The sequence below is a fragment of the Delphinus delphis genome, chromosome X (assembly GCF_949987515.2).
Source record: "Delphinus delphis chromosome X, mDelDel1.2, whole genome shotgun sequence".
In the NCBI taxonomy this organism is placed as follows: Eukaryota; Metazoa; Chordata; class Mammalia; order Artiodactyla; family Delphinidae; genus Delphinus; species Delphinus delphis.
In genome coordinates, this window is record NC_082704.1 from 3,660,460 (window position 1) to 3,676,750 (window position 16,291).

Genomic DNA, 16,291 nt, shown 5'->3' on the forward strand with positions numbered 1-16,291 from the left:
CACACTTAGTTCCCACACTTTGATTTCTAAATACTATTCTCCACCAAAAGAAACTAAGCCTCCTTGGAAAAATGGCTGATTTTTAGGGCTGGAGCAGAAAATGTATGGATGAGCCTGGAGCATCTTGTTGTGCCAGAAATTAAGGCCATGCTCAGAGAATGACTAGGGACATGTCAAAAAGACCTAAGAGCCAACATAAAGGGGTTCCCACTGGCCAAACCTGGGACAATTTGAACATCAAAATAAATAACAATAGTCAAGGATTATAACTCACTGAATAAAAAATCATAATCCATGAGTTCACCTGATATAAATAAAGACAGAAGTAAATAAATGGTGGCGGAAAGAACACTCTCTTCCAGTAGAAAGCCAAATATAGAAGGGATAATGGAATTAGAAATTCATTATTTGGCAACCAGAATGATAAACTTGCCTCAGGCAAGGATCATTGATGGATGTTAAGCTAGGGAGTGAAACTTTGCAGAGTAACAATTTATCGACATATTTTCAAAATATATTCCCATAAGATCCTTATTAATTACCAAGGAAAAAATAGTAATTTGATTGTGGAGAAACATGGCCAACGACCGCATTAAGCAAGTGCAGAACGTGAATGTAATCATGAGGAAACATCAGACAAACCCCAAATAAGGGACATTCTGCAAAATGACTGGCCTGTACTCTTCACAAATATCAATGACACAAAGATAAACTGAAGAACTGTCCCAGTTTAAAGGAGATGTAAGAGACATAATGACCGAATGCACCGTATAATCCTGAATTTTCTTTTGTGATAAAGGACATTATTGGGACAATCACTAATATCCGAAGAAGGTCTTTAGATTAGACTGGTACCAATGTTAGCTTCCTGATTTTGATCAACGTTCCGTGCTTATGCAAGAGAATGTCTTATTCTTAGGAAATATACATTCAAGTGTTTTGAGATAAAAGTGCATTGTGTCTGCAATGTATTATCACACAATTTAGAAAAAGAAATGTATGTGCGTGTGTGTGTGTGTGTGTGTGTGTGTGTGTGTGTGCGTGCACGTGTGTGTGTGTAGGGGGGAGCAGATAAACAGAGAAAATGTGGTAAAATGTTAATATTTGTGGAATTGAGTAGAAAGATATTCAGAAATTATTTGAACTCATCTAGAAAAATGGTACAGATCAACCGGTATGCAAGGCAGAAATAGAGACACAGATGTAGAGAACAAATTTATGGACACCAAGGTGGGGGAAGCAGGGGTGTGGGTGGTGATGGTGGGATGAATTGGGAGATTGGGGTTGACATATATACACTAATATGTATAAAGTAGATAACTAATAAGAACCTGCTGTATAAAAAAAATAAAATTCAAAAAATAAGAAAAAAGAAATTATTTGTATTATTCTTACAGCTTTTCTTTTTCGTTGTTGTTTTTTAAAATTAATTAATTAATTAATTTTTGGCTGCATTGGGTCTTCGCTGCTGCGCGCAGGCTTTCTCTAGTTGCAGTGAGCGGGGGCTACTCTTCGTTGCAGTGCATGGGCTTCTCATTGTGGTGGCTTCTCTTGTTGCGGAGCACGGGCTCTAGGTGCGTGGGCTTCAGTAGTTGTGGCACGTGGGTTTCAGTAGTTGTGGCGCGGGGGCTTAGTTGCTCTGCGGCATGTGGGATCTTCCCAGACCAGGGCTCCAACCCGTGTCCCCTGCATTGGCAGGTGGATTCTTAACCACTGTGCCACCAGGGAAGTCCCAACTTTTCTTGAAGTCTGAATTTATGTCAAGCTAAAACTTAAATTTAAGAAGCTTAGAAGTGATCAATTAACCCACCAGAGAGATAGTGTAGACTAGAGGCCGGAGGGCCAACCGTTAGAAAATATTCACAGTTGATGCATGGGTTTACAAGAGGCAACGGGACAGGAGTATCAGGTACACACAGGCATTCCGGGAATGCTAACTGATGTTTTGATAAATTTCAAGTCAAAACTGGAGCCTCTTCCCAACAAACGACCTGTCTCCAATGACCCTCAAGCCCGGCTTAGTGTGGCGGACACCAGCTGGTCCACTGAACTCCCTCTAGGTCCGCGTTCAGAACCCAGACCACGAGGCAGAAAAACTGAGAATCAGAGGGCTCCTTTCCAGTAGAGCCAATTTGGAGAATGGATGGATGGATGGATGGGTGGATGGATGGATGGACAGTAGACATATGAGACTTAAGATATAAAAGGCTACTAAATACCCATGGTGAAAAAACTTATGTAAGTTAATGATGATTAGCAATATTATCTGTTTTAAATAATTTCAGCCCAGTCAGCAAAGAAAGCACTCTATAAAGTACAGTTCATCAGTGACCTACTAAAATGAGAACGTTTAACTTGAATAGTCTAGTTGTGTGCTTTCCAATATGGTAGCCACTGGCCACATGTGGCTACTGAGCGCTTGCAATGTGGTTAGTCTGAACTGAGATGTGCCGTAAGTGCAAACCATACACTGGAATGTGAGGACTTAGCATCATAAAACAAAAACTGTGTACAATATCTCAACATTTTTTGGACTGATTACATGCTGAAATCATAATTTTAGATAGATTGGGTTAAATAAAACATATTATTCAAGTTAATTTCATGTTTCTTTTTTACTTTTTTAATGTGGCCACTAGAAAATTTAAAATTGTATATGTGTGGCTCGTACTTATGGCTTGCATTATATTTCTAGTGGGCAGAACTGGCCTAGTTGATAAATGGTTTTACAAGTTTTTGCTCAGATCTTACCTTCGCTTCAAGGTCCTTGCTGGCCATCCTACTTAAAAGTGTACCCTTGAGGTAAAAGACTTATACTCTGAGAACTATAGAACATTGATAAATGAAATTGAAGATGATTCAAAGAAATTGAAAGATATCCTGTGCTCCTGGATTAGAAGAATTAACATTGTCAAAATGGCCAGACTACCCAAAGCAATCTACAGACTTAATGCCATCCCTATCAAATTACCCATGACATTTCTCACAGAACTGGAACACATAATCCTAAAATTTATACGGAACTGCAAAAGACCCAGAATTGACAAAGCAATCATGAGGGAAAAGAACAAAGCTGGAAGCATAACCCTCCCAGACTTCAGACAATACTACAAGGCTACAGTAATCAAAACAGTGTGGTATTGGCACAAAAACAAACACATAGATCAATGGAACAGAATAGAGCCCAGAAATAAACCCACACACCTATGGTCAATTAATTTTAGACAAAGGAGGCAAGACTATGCAATGGAGAAAAGACAGTCTCTTCAGCAAGAGGTGTTGGGAAAGCTGGACAGCCGCATGTAAATCAATGAAGTTAGAACACACCCTCACACCATACACAAAAAGAAACTCTCAAAATAGCTTAAAAACTTAAATATAAGACATGACACCATAAAACTCCTAGAAGAGAACATAGGCAGAACACTCTCTGACGTAAATCGCAACAATATTTTTTTGAATCTGTCTCCTAGAGTAATGGAAATAAAAGCAAAAATAAATAAATGGGACCTAATTAAACTAAAAGTTTTTGCACAGCAAACTACAAACAAAATGAATTGGAATGGGAGAAAATATTTGCAAGCAATGTGACCAACAAGGGATTAATCTCCAAAATATACAAACAGCTCATACAGCTCAGTATCAAAAAAAAAAACCCAATCAAAAAATGGACAGAAGACCTAAATAGACATCTCTCCAAAGAAGACACACAGATGGCAAACAGGCACATGAAAACATGCTCACTATTGCTAATTACTGGAGAAATGCAAGTCAAGAGTACAATGGGGTATCACCTCACACCGGCTAGAATGGCCATGATCAAAAAATCTACAAATAATAAATGCTGGAGAAGGTGTGGAGAAAAGGGAACCCTCCTACACTGTTGGTGGGAATGTAAATTGGTGTAGCCACTATGGAGAACAGTATGGAGGTTCCTTAAAAAACTACAAATAGAACTACCATATGACCCAGCAATCCCACTCCTGGGAATATGTCCAGAAAAGACAAGAACTCTAATTTGAAAAGATACATGCACCCCAATGTTCACAGCAGCACTGTTTACAATAGCCAAGACATGGAAAGAACCTAAGTGCCCACTGACAGATGAATAAATAAAGATGTGGTATATATACACAATGGAATATTACTCAGCCGTTAAGAAAAGAATGAAATATTGCCATTTGCAGCAACATGTGTGGACCTAGAGCTTATCATACTAAATAAGTGAGACAGAAAGACAAATATCGTGTGATATCACTTATATGTGGAATCTAGAAAAATGATACAGATGAACTTATTTGCAAAGCAGAAACAGGCTCACAGACATAGAAAACAAACTTAATGGTTACCAAATGGGAAAAGGGTGGGGGAAGGATAAGTTAGGAGTATGGGATTAGCAGATAAACTAACATATATAAAATAGACAAGCAACAAGTTTCTACTGTATAGCACAGACAACTATCTTCAATATCTTGTAATAAACTACAGTGGAAAAGCCTCTGAAAAAGAATAGTTGCTATACACCAGAAACTAACACAACATTGTAAATCAACTATACTTTAATAGAAAAAAAAATAAAGTACCTCCTAAGGAGAAAAAAAAAAGTGCACCCTTACGTGACGTCCCCCAACTCCCTTCCCTGATTTATTTTGCTTCAAGACACATTGCCTCAAACATACTATAGTTTTTACTTATTAATCTTGCCTATTGTTTGTCTCCCCCACTAGACTATCATCCACGAGGGTTTTTTCTGTTTTGTTCACTCTTGTATCCATGACACATCATTAATTGGCATAAGTTCTTTCACCTTGGGTATGTTTTTTCAATTTATTTATTTATTTGTTTTTATTTTTGGCTGCGTTGGGTCTTCGCTGCTGTGCACGGGCCTTCTCTAGTTGCAGCGAGCAGTGCACGGGCTCCTCATTGTCGTGGCCTCTCCCGCCGCAGAGCACGGGCTCCAGGCGCACAGGCTTCAGCTGTTGGTCAAAGGCTGGTCGTAATGTCAAAGAAGGGACAAAAGGACTGTTCACCTCAAAAGAGACCTGCCTTTCTTTTGTTTAATTTCACAGGCCAAATGGTAAGTCAGCAACCCAAGAGCGTGGCCGAGCTTGCCGTCTTGCGGTCTCTCCAACACCGTCTAGTTGGAATCTCCCACGATGCCATTGCACTGGGCGGGGCCAGCCTTCTCATATTTCACGGACTTGATTAAAATCCCGCAGCTGGTCAACAGGCACCAATGGCAAAGCGCACTGTTCTTCCCACCACAGCACAGCGTTTCTGCCCGTGTGGTAACCAGCGGTGACCCCGCAATCTGGCACAGCCCAAGGCACCATGCTGAGGTGTTCTTAACCTGTCTCGAAGGATCCCTGAGGGAACCATGAATGGGCTTCTAGAAGGATCTATGAGCCCCTGCAATTAGACACAACTTTGCATATAATTCGCAAAGAAGTCCGTGACCCACAAAAGGCACAGAGCTGCCCCTGCTCCAGAGAGACAGGAATCAGGAGACCAGCTAAGGTCGGCTTCCCTGAAACCAAGCTCAGAAGAGGCTTGGCAGCCAGGTGAGCCTGGCCGTGTTCCAATCTCATGGACAGAACCAGCTTTACGTGGGCATGATGCCACTTGGGGAGGGGGGGGGCCCAGAGGCCCTCCCTAACCCTTGAACCCCTCCTACCCGAGCACTGAAGAGCACATGCTCTCCAAGGCATGGCAAACCCTTACTTACCATAATTCAAGTCAGAGGTTCCAGATTCTCCCAAGTAAGGGAGTCACATTAAGACACACAGGGCTGAGGATGGTGCCTTTGCAGCTAAGGGCGAGGGGACAGGTCTAGGACCCAGGAAGGGAAAAATGGGGGGACTGAACCCAAACGAGTTTGCTCAGAATTTTGCAGAGGGCCAACCCCAAGGCATGACTGAAAAGGCCAGGCAGCCTGTCCTCAGCCATGGGGGGAACAAGGGCTGCAGACCTAGCCCTTTCTATCTGGGTCCCGCCTTGCAGAAAGGATGGGCTGAGGATACTAAGAGAAACAATGTCAGCATCTTGTTCTCGACTCCTGGGACAAAACGTGCTCGAAAAGGCAAAGTGCCTCTCCTTTGTGGGAGGAAACGAAGAGCAATCATGCTTCTGGGCTCCTGAGATAGGGGTGCGTGTGCGAGAGTGTACGAGTCTGGCTCTCCACGACTGCCGGGCCGGGAGGCAAAGCCCCACAACTGGCTCACCAGCTCGGCACTCTCATCCCACAAGTCTATTTCCGTGCACTTGGAAAGAGAAAGCAAAGGATGCCGCGAAGGCCTCCTGCCCCGGCTCTGAGAAGCCAGACTTTCCAGCCACCCCGGGGTGGGAAACGGGCCTCTGACTGCCACAGTCGCTGCCGCTGTTTGGGGAAGGCTGCTGCTCTGGCGGGGGTGGGGCACAGGGAGGAGGAGGGAGAACAGCCTGCTTGGAGAATCCCTGTAGCTTAATCTTGCAATTTCACTGTCGCTGCGCTCTGAACGGGTTCTGCCTAGGGAGCAGGCCCTCGGGAGGCTCCAATTTGATAATGGCCTCACCTCTACTGAGGGTCCAGACCTCGCCACCTTGCCCTATTAGCGGGCAGGAAGCGCTTCCAGGCTGGCCTCCAGTGCAGGGCATTAGTCACGCTCCAAAGGCAACACACGGGCCACGTGTCGGGAGTACTGGCTGCCCCAGTGGGATTGATGTGGCGACACTCTCCCATATTTTCAGGGCTCGTTTTGAGGCCTGCGAGGACCACGATAATAATATACAATCATAGCATATAACCATAATACTCTGTACCCCATCGCTGGGGGGTCACTAGAAACAACCAGATCGTTCACTTTCATTCGAATGTCAGCACCATTATTTTAACACCAAGTGTGTCCGATTTGACTCCGTATCCCCCCCAGACGAATTGGAGAGCGGCGGCGAAAGGAAATGGCATACTTCTTTGAGCTTTTGTTACAACATGTTTGTGCAGCAAACTGCGAAGAAAATGTAGTAATTAGAGGTTAAATTAATCCTTGACAGACAAGCGGCTTAGGAACTCCCTCCGCCCCAAACCCAGCATAACGCACGCCAGTCTTTGAGAATTAGACACGCAAAGCGTGTGACGCCGGCAACTGCACCGAAACTACTCTCCCACTTAGAATTCCGAGGTCGGCACTGCAACTTCCAGAGACAGATCTTGACACTGAGATCTCATTAAGAGCAAAGCCCAAACAACCGTCGCCACTGCCAACAAAGCCCACCCAGCCGAGCCCTCCAAGGGGCTGGCGGCCCAGCTCTCTGTCAGCAACTTGAAAACAAGACGTGACACACGCCTTTCGGAGGCACCAAAGCCTGAGCCCCAGTCTGATCCTTCATTTACAACCTCCGATTTCAACTGCTTCTAAGCGTTGGCTTCTGATGCCAGCATGCCCCTCCGCCATCCTAACGATGCTAAGCAAAGCACACACTGATCCAGGGCAAATCCCATTACCCCACAATTAAACCTGGTCCTTCTCCTCGCGCTGCATCTCCTGTCATACCTGCTCTTCCTCAAAAAGGGAAGCCCGCGTGCCCACAGCATGGGCGCCAAGTGGGCATTCCGGACCCAAGTACTTGACTGAGAGCAGGAGACCGGAGTTCTATCTCCTTAGGGCTCCCCTCACTGTGTCTCCTCAGGAAAGTCGGGCCCCCTCTCTGGGCCCTACTTTTTCTCTTGTAAAGTCACAGGGCTTTACTCCTGCAGCTTGAAAATTCTTTCAGCATCTGAGTATGTAGTGCCTTGGTTCGTCGATGCCCACTCTGTGCAGGAACTCGGGTCAGCTGGCTACTGGGCCCGCGAAAAGGAAGTCAAAGCTGGATCCTCTCCCCTCGCCCTCCATGTCACGTGGGGGTTTCAGGTTCAAACGCTGGGCACAACAGAAAAGCACTGTTAAGGATGGGGGAGGGGGACTCGGGACAACTGGACAGAGGACCTGAGATTGTCCCAATCATTCAGGGTGACCTGACTTGGTTTTTGTCCTGTCTCCAGTTCCCAAAGGCCCACACTTGCCCTCCAAAGAGGGGAGGCGCCAGCCGGGGCCACCAGGCCCTTCTGACGCAGATGCCATTCACTATCTCAGGCCCCGCGGCGTCCAGTGGCTTCTTCTAGAATCAGCAGAACTGTGTCCCTGTGGCCTCGAGTCCAGGTATTTCCACAGGTGGAGGAAAGGGGGAAGCACGTGATGAAATCCCACGATCGGCCCCATCCTCCTCTGGGCCTCATGGAACAACCCTCAGCCTTAAGAAAGTGGCATTTCCCAAACCGCACGTGATGATTATTTACTGGGCAGAGCCAGCAGCAGGGCACACCGGGAGGGGAAGTGGCTGGGACCCCACTTCGAGGCTGGGACTGGGCTGTATGTAAAGGGGCACTGTGTGCGCCAGGGTCAGAGGGCAGCCGGGGCGGGACTTAAGCCCTGTCTCTGGAAGCCTTCACTCTGCAGAGCCCACAGTCAGCAAAGCCCCTCGCTATGCCTCACTCCGGGGGAGCTTTCTGGGCTGTGACAAATCTGATTGCTTTGGAAATCATGAAGAGGTCAGATTTTAGGTGGGGGGACTTGAGGCCCTAAGGAAACTGGAGAGGTTCTGTGAATGGGGAGAAGAAAGCAAGCAATGGGGTGGGGGAGGGAGGGAACCCAACTCTTTTTGCTTCCATCCTCTCCCCCTGCAGAAAATGCTCCTGGGGCTTCAGTCGCCCAGGCTGGTCATTTGTGAGCAGGACCCCACTGGGACTGTGCATCGAACTCCTCCCAGGTAAACAGTGTTAACACAAGCCACGCCCCTCATCCCCACAGTGACCCGCCCCTGACTCGCTGCCCGAGGGCTCCCCGCTGTTCCTCCTTTGCTACATTTGCAGATGAAATGATGACACAGTGATGACAGAAACAAGTAATAAACACTGCCATAAAACCCCGTCAGGTTCACACAGATTTATGAAGTTTCTCTCTCAAAGTCTGGAAGATGTTTCAGGACTCAATGTCTGAAAAATCAGATTGTTCCAACTGAGCTTCGTGACGCTCCTTTCCTGCCGTACAGTTGACTGCTGCTGCCTAGGTTACGTCGGTGGCTGGCGTTGTGAGAGGTGTATGATGGGAATTGGTTTATTGTGCTGATCCATAGTAACTGACTCCTGTTCCCCCATCGTTTATCTCCCTCCCCAGCACATCTGGGTCGGTCTATTCACACTCTCAGCATTCTATCTGCTCCAACAAACACTCAGCCTCTTCTGCTTGGATAAGGAGATTTTTTAGTTACATCCATTATATGTGTATCAACATTTACGGCAGCAAGATAATTGCTAAAGAGCTCAGAGGATAAAAGGTCCTCCTTCATAATGTCTACCCCCCCCATCCGTTAAAAAAAAATCAATATTAACATGAAGCAGGACAGTGGCAGATCCTTGCATGGCTGCTGCGTCCTCCAGGTTGGTAATGTGATTTTTAAAAAATACCCAGGTGGTCTAGGAAGAAAAGGTTCAGCAGTGAGTTCAGAGCCCATATACTCCAGTGGGGCACATGTGTGGAGAGGGAAGGCCTTTTTGTCCTTGAAACCTTTGCTGAATAACTGCAAAGCAGCAAATCTGTTCTATATTAGATGAGTCCTTTGGAAACATGCCAGTCTAATTTCAGAGAGTTTGGATCTCGTTATCTGGAAACCAACCCAATGATGAGAAGGCCTGCCGTCAGTAGGTCCTGAGACCACCAGATTAAGGGTACCGGACAGGAAGCCCTCAGGGTCGCTTCCCAGCCTCCACCATCCAGGCTTCTGGGTTAGATGTTCACATGGGTGAAAGATACAGAGAGGGAACAATTTCGACTTCCATGTTGTTTGGATTGACCTTCTGTCCTTTTTTCCTCCTCCCTCTTCTCGCTGCCCCTCAAAATCTCAGTCCCATTTCTTTATCTATCTAGCTGCTATCCCCGACAGCATTTCAGTTTCCCAGAAAATGACTATTTCATTCACAAATCACAGTATGTCAGAGCTGGAAGGGACTCGGACTCCGAGGTCGTGGTGGTAGAGGGACAAGGAGGGAGGACTGACTTGCCCAAGACCACTGTGCTAATTAGTTGGGAGACTGTTCTAGAACACAAGTTTCCCAGCTCCTAGGCTAATTATCTCTCTGATGCAGCGCTGCAGAAAGAAAAAATCAGAATCGTAAAAAAGTTTACTGCAGATAGGAAGCCCCCTTAAAGGAGGAGAGTGGTTCTACCGTCAGAAGGACCACTTGCCTAAGGTCAGTTTCTGCCCATTTCAGAAGCCTAAACAGACAGCAGTTGATTTCCTAGGGCTGATCTATTAACAGGTGCATTTTAAGCCTTTGGGTGATCCACTTAAAAGGGAAAAAATGATATTAAATGTGCTGGCTAAGCTTGACAAAATCCCTTTCCTTAGTGAAAAGAATCAACAACAGTAAATCTCCTACCTTAAGATGCAGTGAATGTATGGCCCCGCTCCCACCCAAGCAACAGGCTATTTTCTGGTTGAGTTTAAAAATTCAATGACGTTCCTGTTTCAACCCACACATCTGTGTCACTGTCAGCGTCAGTGGCAGGAAAACAGACGAAGTCACCCTTTGCTAATGATTTCCTAACATGGAATTTCCTCGTATCTCCTCAAGCCTTTCTTCTTCCAATGCCAAACTGTTTCCCCCCCCCCCTTCTCAAACGCACTGTACTGAAGGAAAACTGAAAATGGTCACAGCCGGAAGAGGATGATTTTTAAGCAGATCTTATAAGGAAGAGCTGCAGCTCTTTGTGATATTTTTAAGGGGTGGGGAGAGAACTGCTAGTTTTTCTAAAGCCAGTACCAACAAAACAGAGACTTCCTCCTGGGCATCTGGGAATCTCTCAGCCTGGCTCTCTTTCCCCTTTCCCGCCTCCTTCCCAGGTTCCACTTTGGGCAACGTTAGTACATCAGTGTGGAAGGAAACACACTCAAACGCTGGAGGCACGAGTGGGGTGAGGCCAAGGCAGCCCTCAGGGCAGGGGACCAGCTTTGCAGAACTACCAAAGCACAAAGCAATATAGGAGCCCATCACGTTTCTCCTCTGGAGAATATCCTATTTAATATGCAAACTGGTCATCAAGAGCAAAGAGGGCTGTTACTTTAAGGGGAAGAAGCTGATTAGCTGCTCTGGCTGGCAGCAAACAGCTGGTCTGTCCGGCAGGTTCAAGGCCATTTCAGCTTCTCTCTTATGGAGGAACCATATGTTCCATCTCGCACATCAGCAGCTTTATTTTCCAATGATCGTGTTCCAGAAGGGAAGCACAAAGGGGGAGGAGAAGGTAGAGCCCACAGTTTACCCTTTGAGTACTTTCTTGTGGTTTTAGATGCAGTTGGGATGTGTGTGTTTCGAGGGTGGGGGGGAGTTAACGCTTCCTTCTGTTCCAAAGACCAGAGAACAAATGTTCGACCAGCACTTACGAATACCCTCCAGAGATCGGAGGAGAGCGGAGCAGGGGAAAGATATGTGAAAAGGCACACACACTGTGTCGCCGGGAGATTAAATGGGAAGAGGGGGTGGAGCTGGCGAGAGACCGGGAGGAATTTGACTTCGCTCAGGAGACCTACCAGTCGAGTTTGGGCCCCGCCCACTTCTCCTTATTTGTCAATTTTTCTTATTGTCAGTATTCCCCTTCCGAACAAACTTTACAAGTAGAGAGGCGGACCGGTCCGGGGGTCGGGGGCGGGGCCGGCCAGGCCGACAGGCTGGCTAAAGGTTACTCCAAACATTATGTTTAACATTCCTCCGCGCAAGTCCGAGTTCCCGCAAGTTTGGGGGGCAGGGCAGGTGTAAGGGATAGGGGCCGGCTGAATCCTCACTCCAGCTAGTGCCGGGAACCCGTGGGTCCCGGACACCCCCAAGTGCAGGGCCTTGGCTCCGTCAGAGGCGGTAGGCTGACGCACGTTCCGGAGGTGCATCCTCGTCCCTACCGCCTGCCCGAGCTACACGAACCTCGGAGGTGGCAGTTCCAACGCCCTCCCTCCGTGCAAACAAAGAGGCCCCGCGGAGCGTTTGAGCCCCTGTGTAGGGGGCTGGGGGTGGCAGGAGGGCGCGGGAGGAGGGAGGAGCGCAGCCGCGGGGTGGCGTTAGCCTCAGAGTCGCCGCCGTCGTCTCAGCCGTCGTCTTGGCCACCGGCAGGTGCGACAGCCGCCCTGAGTCTAGGCGGCGAGGGGCGCGGGCTGCAAAGCGAAACCGAGGAAAGAGCGCCCCCTATGCCCGCGCCCGGCGAGCGCAGCGGCGAGCGGCGTCTGCCCAACCCGCCGAGCGTGCGCCGCCTCTGGCCTCCGCGCCCGCCCGCTAGCCGAGCCGCCAGCCCAGCCGTCCGGGCCGCGGGGGCCCCGGGTGTCCACCGCCCGGCTGCCGGGCCCGCTGCAGGCGCCAGGAGCCGGGGGCTCCCCACGCCTTCTGGGGTTCCTGCGGAGGGGATTCGAGACCCAGCCTCCTCCCCACCGCCTACACTTGCCCTCCTGTCCCGGGCGGCTCGCCCCCGCCCCCTGCCTCTGCGTCCCTTTTCCCTTCCCTCTCTCCAGCCTCCAGGGAAACAAAGGGGCTTTTTATAAAGCGGATTGTCGGCGGCAGCAACGGCGGCGGGGGTGGGAGGGAGGGGGGAATCTATAAAGACAAGAAGAGGTGGAGTGGGGGAAGAAGCTGCGCGGCCTCCGGGAGCCCCGAGCGGCGGCGGCGGCGGCCGGGAAGCCCCAGCGGGAGCGAGGCCGACACCACCCGGCCCGTGGGCACCCGGGAGGCGGCCCACGCCTGCGGAGGGCTGGGCTGCCCCGCTGCGATGCTGCCCTCCGGCTTGCCGCAGCCTGGGAACGGGATCGCCCGGCCGCGGGGCCCGGGCCGGCGGGGGCGGCGCGATCCCCGCGGGGGTCTCCCCCGGGAGACTCGGGCCCTCTTCCCAACCAACTCTTTCGAAATTGCTCAGGCTCGGGGAGACTTTGCGTCTTTGTTCCAGCGCGGCCGCCTCTCGTACGCCCAGCTCGCTCGCCCTCACAATGTCCCGGAGCTGGCCTTGGTTGGCTACCCGCAAAGGGCACGTTCGCCGTGGGGACGGCGCCCTGGGGCCGGGGGGGGGGGAGAATTCCTCCTGCTGCCAAAAAACGACAAGCCACCCCAGCAAGTGGAGTCGCTTCTCTCCACCTCCCTCAGCCATCCTGTGCTCCCGCCCGCGCACACACTCCCACCCACACTCGGGGTGTCCCGCTCGGCCGCACCCAGCTGCAGAAGCGCGGCGGGGCGAAGCCCCCGGCCCGAAGTGCGTCTGTTTGCTCAGGTTCCGACGACTTCAGGGCAGTTTTCTGCAAGCTAATCCTATTAGTGTCTGCTCAGTCCGAATTTAATCACGGATCAAAATCAGACCGTATGGCCAGCTTTCCAAGCGGCTTCGGACACGCTGCATCGGGACGGAGCCTGGCCGAGCCAACTGGCCGTGAAAAGTATTTGGCGGCGCTCCGGGGGGCTTCCCGCCCGCCCTCGCTGGCGCCGGGCGCCGGGCGCCGGGCTGTGCTGCCGCTCCGAGGCCTGGGAGCTCGGGGCGCGGGGGCGCTGGGAGCTCCGGGCAGGAGCCCAGTCGGGGCTGCCTCGAGCCGCCAGCTCTGCTCAGGGCTGCTCTCCAGAGAATTTGGCAGGGGAGGGAGCGAAAGGCGGCGGGCTCGGCGCGCGCACACTCCACACTCCCGCTCGGTGGCGGCAAACTGGGTACGGGTGGGGTTGGGGGAAATCCTGCGCCCAGCGCCCACTGCCGACTGGCCCGAGCTCTGGGAGCCGGTATGCGATGGCAGCGTCGCCGGTGGCATCCGGGCTGCGAGCGGCCCGGGGTGCGCCGGGTCGGAGCGGGAGCCTCCCGGTAGCCCGGCGCGGCCGGGGGAGCCCTCGTGGCCCGCGCCCCTCTGCCTTCCCTTCTCGGTACTCGACTGCCCCTACCCGATTCCAGACGCCCGGCGGGCGCCGGGGTGCAGGCACAGGCCACAGTCCCGGGCGATGCGAGCTGCGCTGAGCTCGGCCCAGCCAGTCCGAGAAGGGGGCGACCACGCGCAGCGCCAGGTGGGCCGTGTGCTCGGAGCAAACTTCGGGGTCCCCCGGCTCTCAGTATCCCCGGGCCCCCGCTTCTCCGCGACGGGGACCACAAGTGCGGGCCACAAGTGCAGCCCGGCGCCCCCAGAGCAGTCGGACCTCCCGCGCCCGCCCTCAGCCTTACCGTGCTGCGGAGCTCCCGCGGCGGCGGCGGGGGCAATGCCCGAGGGGCGGGCGGCCACCGGCGCGGGCAGTCTGGCCTCCGGCGCCCGCCGAGCGGCCCGGCCCGATTGCAGATCACCTCTGGCTAGCGGCCGGTGCCCCCGCGCCCGCCCGCCTCCGGCCGCTTCAGCTCGCAGCCAAGTTCATGCCGGCGGCGCTGCAGCGGCGGCCTCAATCTGCTCGCTCCATTCCCACCGCCCGGCTCCGCGCCGCGCGCCCGGAAGGTGGAGTTTCGGGGGTTTAAGTTACTGATAGGCATTTCTCACTGCTGTGTCACTCGGGGAGGAGGAGACACGCACGCCGCACACTCACACACCCTCACACTCGCGGCGACGAGCGGCTCTGGCCTTAAAGGGGAAGCCACGCCGCCCCGCCCGCGACCCCGCCGGCCCCGAGCCCCGAAACGCCGAGTTTCCAGGCCCGGAGGGGGCCGGGGTTAGCAGAAGCGCGGCGGCCGCCCGAGGGGCCTACCGGGCCCTCCGGCCACTCTTTGGAAAGGAAAGCGGCCGCAGGCTGGCTTCGCCGCGGTTGCCTCGTTTCTCCACTCAACTCGAGCCAGGGCAGCCGGGCAGCAGCGGGAGGGAAGGAAGGGGCACGCGCACACTCACCTCGGTGGCTCCGCACGCAGCGGGAGGCGGTCGGTGCCTTAGGTAGCAGGTGGCCCGCCTAGACGGTGCGCTGCTGGCGAGAGGCGACAGCGGGGTGGCCGTGCGCCCCCGGGCACGAGCGGATGGAGCTCGCCCGAGGGCGGCAGGCGGAGCCCCGCGCGCTCGGGAAGCCGGCTCACGGCAGGTAGACTTCCCGCTTCTGGGCCGAGCGAGCTGGTGAGCGCGCCCCTGACGGACGCGGAACGAGCAGGGAGAGCGGGAGAGCCAGCACTCACCGGCGACAGGGCCGGAGAGCGCTCCAGACGGACCGAGACCGAGGGAGACGAGAGACAGGGAGAGACCGAATCCCCGAGAGGCCCTGGCGAGAGAAAGAGAATGAGAGAGATGGCAGCTCCCCGAAGGACCCCCGATCGTCACCCGGACCGGGGTGTCAGCGTCAAGTAGCCATTTCCATCCCCCCCTCCCCCTTTTCCCGTCCTCGGCAGAGACCGACCTCGAGCAGCGGCCCGGCCTCCTCCCCCTCGCCCCGGAAGGGTGCTCACCTTCCGCGGACGGCTGCGGGCAGAGGAGCGCCGGTCTCACGGCCGCCGCGTCTGCCCGCTGGCTCCCGCCCAGACGGCCAAGGCGACCCGCTGTGACGGCAGTGGGGACCAGGGCTCTCAGGTGGCGACTGCCGAACTGCACCCGCCCCGCTCCTGGCCTAGCGGCCCCCCTCCGCCCGGCGGGCCCCCGCCCCCTCCTCCTCCTTGCATTCCTCCGCCCCCGCCCCCGCCCAGGTGCGGACCCTGTCTGTGCCGCCCGCCGAGGAGCCCGGGCGCGCCAGCCAGTCTCCCGCCTCTCTGGCCTCGGGCCGGCGGAGCCCCCGCGGGAGCTGGGCCGGCCTGGCCTCTCGCGGCGCGGGGTTATCCCGGGGCAGACACCTGCGGCTTCTGCAGGAACACGGGTTCCTCGTGAGCTGCCCGGCGGCGAGCCGGAGCGCGCCGTCCTCCCTCTGCCCGGGCGCGGAGGCCGGTGGCTCCTCTCCCCGTCTCCCCGGGGGCTGGCTCGCGCCCCTCCTCCGGGGTCCCCAACCGGGCTGCGTTTCCTAACCTGCACTTCCCGGGCGGCGGCAGGGAGCGAGCTCAGTTCGCGGACGCCGCGTCCGGTCCGACAGCAGCAGCGCCGAGCGCAGCAGCCCCAGAGCGGGCTCTGGGCTCCCGCCTGCACCTCTGAGGAGCGACCTGTCACCAGCACATCTGGTCACACTCGGCCGAGTTGCGGGCCGGGAATAAAGGGGTGGGCCAACCGCCCACGCGGCCCCTCCTTCCCTCCACGCCCACGCCCTCGGCCCGCGGGAAGCGCGGGGCCCCCTCCCAGAACCGAGCGAAGTCCTTTCGTGGACTGCGTAGGCGCGACGGAGCCGGGCGCTTGCCTC

The 16,291-nt window shown here is 53.6% G+C and overlaps 1 protein-coding gene across 1 annotated transcript in view; it reads right to left on the minus strand.

Moving 5' to 3' along the window:
• Positions 1-14,440, minus strand: part of MAMLD1 (mastermind like domain containing 1) — a 116,056-nt gene extending 101,616 nt beyond the window's left edge. The window contains exon 1 of the mRNA XM_060002920.1: positions 14,232-14,440. The gene's annotated coding sequence lies outside the window, so the exon portion shown is untranslated. The remainder of the gene's footprint in view (positions 1-14,231) is intronic.
• Positions 14,441-16,291: the final 1,851 nt, after the last annotated feature.